We start from the raw sequence: 3,029 nt of genomic DNA, 5'->3' as shown, positions 1-3,029 counted from the left end.
TCCAGTCCTCCTGAAGCTGCCTTAGTTACTACGGTTATGCAGTTCTATCATCAACATTCTCATTGTCCCTGCAGAAATGTCTGGATGTACAAAGTCACTCTTGAGTTTACATCCTGGAAAAATTTTCATTTCCATAAACTCTCCAGAATCTTCGGGTGTTTTTTTTTTTTTTTTTTTAGGTGTTTTACAGAGGATTTTCGGTTGGTTAGGTTGCTGAATTTTTTTTGGCTTCCTTTAACAAAGTGAGCTTGAATTTAAAAAAAAAAAAAAAAAAAGGATGCGTTATTTCTGAGCGCTGAGGGCAGTGACTGACAGACGGATTTAGCTGCAGTGACTCTAGCACCCACAGGAGCTGAGCATTATCACTCATCATCACTGTTGAGTTAAGCTTCTAATTTAGAGTTATTTGAAAAAGGAACTTAGCAAGCAGACAAAATGTCCACGGGCCATCGTCCGGTACTGTCCCTGAACTAGCATTAATTTACAGCTTTAACTAACAGTGTAACTTCTTTTTTTTTTTTTTTTCGTTTTTGATCTTCACCTTTATGAGAAATTCTGGTTTCATTCAACTTCTTAATTTTGTAGTTTAAGTAAACTTTAATTGTCCTTTAAGGTTACGTGGGGATTCTGCAACTATCAAAACTGAATCTATAAACTAAAAACGACAAGGTGTTTAGGTTGAAAACCAGGCTGCACTTGTTTCATCGTTTTACTGTCTCTGCAGAGGGCAGATGGAGATATGAGATTTTCACGGGCTAATATTTGAGCGTCATCTAGCTATTTATGAGGCAAAGCGTTTTGTGCAGGGGGTCATGGGAAAAACCTCACACGTTTTAAATAGCAGGTGTTGATTTCTCTCCATCATTACAGCACCGTTAAGCTGTTTTATTGTCTGTTTTTGTCAGATTTGGCTCGAGCCTCTTTGTCTGTTGCCAAACTTAAACGAGCATCTGGTTTTGTTCCGTTGAGGAACTCAGCTTGGATAACGAGACATTAGGAGCATTTAACATTAAGATTGCAGGCTGTTGGGGCCACATTTGTTTGACATGTTCTGTATATGCTCTCTGTGTCAAATCTTTGTTTGTGGATGGAAACAAAACTGGAAAAAGCAGATATGACTTTTGACAGAGCACTAACTTTGTTTTAGGGCTGCCCAGGTCAGATTACTTGGCTGGACCATAATTAATCACATTTTTAAGCAAATTTTGCATCTTGTCTTCTTTTCTTCTTTTTTTTTTTTTTTTTTTTTTTTTTTTCTTTTTTTACACATCTGTTCATACTGAAATAAAATTATACTTAAAGCATTCGGCTGTTATTCAGAATGACTTAAAACAAAAGTGAGCTGAAATATTTTGTCGTCAAAGAATCTAGTTTTTGACTATGAAGACAAAACCGGCACAAAATGTGCTTAAACACACACATGTCACAGCATTACCCTGACAACAGTGAAACTTTAACTGTAACTTGAAAAAAACGCTTTTTTAAGGTTGGCTCATCAGAATCATCCCAAATCACCATGTGCACCGACCTCAAGAGAGAATTTACCATATTTAATATACATTTTTTTACATTCCAGGTAAACTTATTTCTCAGTCGCAGTATTGAAGTGTCCATGATGCCGTCAGCTCAACCTCGGTTACCTTCACTTTCCAGCAAGGTGAACGTGAAAATGAAATTGAAAATATCACCTTCCTTAGTTAGTAGACCTGGGAGTCATTTAAAGTTTTTCAGTACCGGTAACAGTATGTTACCTGAGTTTCAGTACCGATACCAACACAACACTTGTTCTGGTAGCTTACTTTGCTGAGTCTTTTTTTTTTTTCCTTTCAGCAAAGTAACACCTGTCTCTCACTTCACCAAAAAGCAGCCGGAGGAGAAATTTGCATGAGCAGAACTTTAAAGGGTCCCGTGTTAAGAGAGCATTCTGTGTTAAGTTTCTGTACTGATGTCTGCAGCTACGCACACAGTTCAAAGCACGGAGGTTCGATACTGAGCCATATTAAATCAGTCCTGCTAACTGAGAGCCATCGACAGATCACCTTCGCTATTAGGACAAAGCTGGTGACGTGCTGTACTTTTCTTACTGTCCACGAATCCCACGAAAAGACCGAAGCCATTGCTCCTATTAACCTTTTAGTGAAAGTGTCTGATTGTCTTGTCTGCTGGTTCCAACACACAAAAAACAAACTCAGCCTCCCTCCCCCCTCTGGTGTTTTACCATCTCTTCACTTGATCCATCTCATAAAGAACATCTCTCTCTTATGTGTTTTACTGCTGGCACTTGCCCTGCCTCTCTCTCTTCATCTCTCCTGGTTAATTATCTGTTGGCATTCCACCCGCTGCTAATGAGACCACTAAACTGTCCTGTCAGACAGGCCTCAGGCTGCTCTGTCACTGCGTCTTTGTACTAATGCATGTGTGTACGTCTCAATTGTGAGAAAGCTCGGTTTCACGCAATTAAGCCGTACAGTGTGAAGTGTGTGATTTGTGTGTTTGTGTGTGTGTGTGTGTGTAAGAGAGAGTACATAATTACAGACATCATTTATAGTCCCCCCACGTGTGTGTGTGTATGAAAACATCCATTGGAACTCTGCCCGTCCTTTCTCACATACAAACTTCACACTGCCTGTCTGCTAATTTAAAGTGTCTGTGTTGTGTGAGTGATGTCACATTTCATTTCATCACGTCAGGCTCTCTCACTGCTGTTGACGCCGCCAAGCATGATGGGATGGCGGATTTTATGGTGTTGAGTCAAGATCCGGGCCTTGACATGGGGTATAGTACGTGTTTGTTTGTGTGTGTGTGTGTGTGTTTGTATATAAACTTCAGTCTTAGACGCAGTGATGCAGAGTCTGTCTCATTCTGTCGTCTTGCTGACACACAAACTTTTATGGAGTTTCCAGAGAGGCCGTCAAACCCACATACTGTACAACACACTGGGAGGGGTGGGGGGCATAGGAAGTAAGGGGGGGGGGGTGAGGTGTTGTGATGGAATGAAGTGAAGGTAAACTGTTACAGGGCTTCTTTTC

The 3,029-nt window shown here is 40.4% G+C and overlaps 1 protein-coding gene across 1 annotated transcript in view; it reads left to right on the top strand.

The window, feature by feature from the left end:
• atg5 (ATG5 autophagy related 5 homolog (S. cerevisiae)) overlaps window positions 1-1,239 on the top strand; it is a 37,106-nt gene extending 35,867 nt beyond the window's left edge. The window contains exon 9 of the mRNA XM_040117746.1: window positions 1-1,239. This exon is cut by the window's left edge and continues 719 nt beyond it. The gene's annotated coding sequence lies outside the window, so the exon portion shown is untranslated.
• Window positions 1,240-3,029: the final 1,790 nt, after the last annotated feature.

This window comes from Xiphias gladius, chromosome 22, assembly GCF_016859285.1.
Source record: "Xiphias gladius isolate SHS-SW01 ecotype Sanya breed wild chromosome 22, ASM1685928v1, whole genome shotgun sequence".
In the NCBI taxonomy this organism is placed as follows: domain Eukaryota; kingdom Metazoa; phylum Chordata; class Actinopteri; order Istiophoriformes; family Xiphiidae; genus Xiphias; species Xiphias gladius.
Note: the sequence above shows the minus strand (reverse complement) of the source record. Positions and strands in the feature narration are given on the sequence as shown.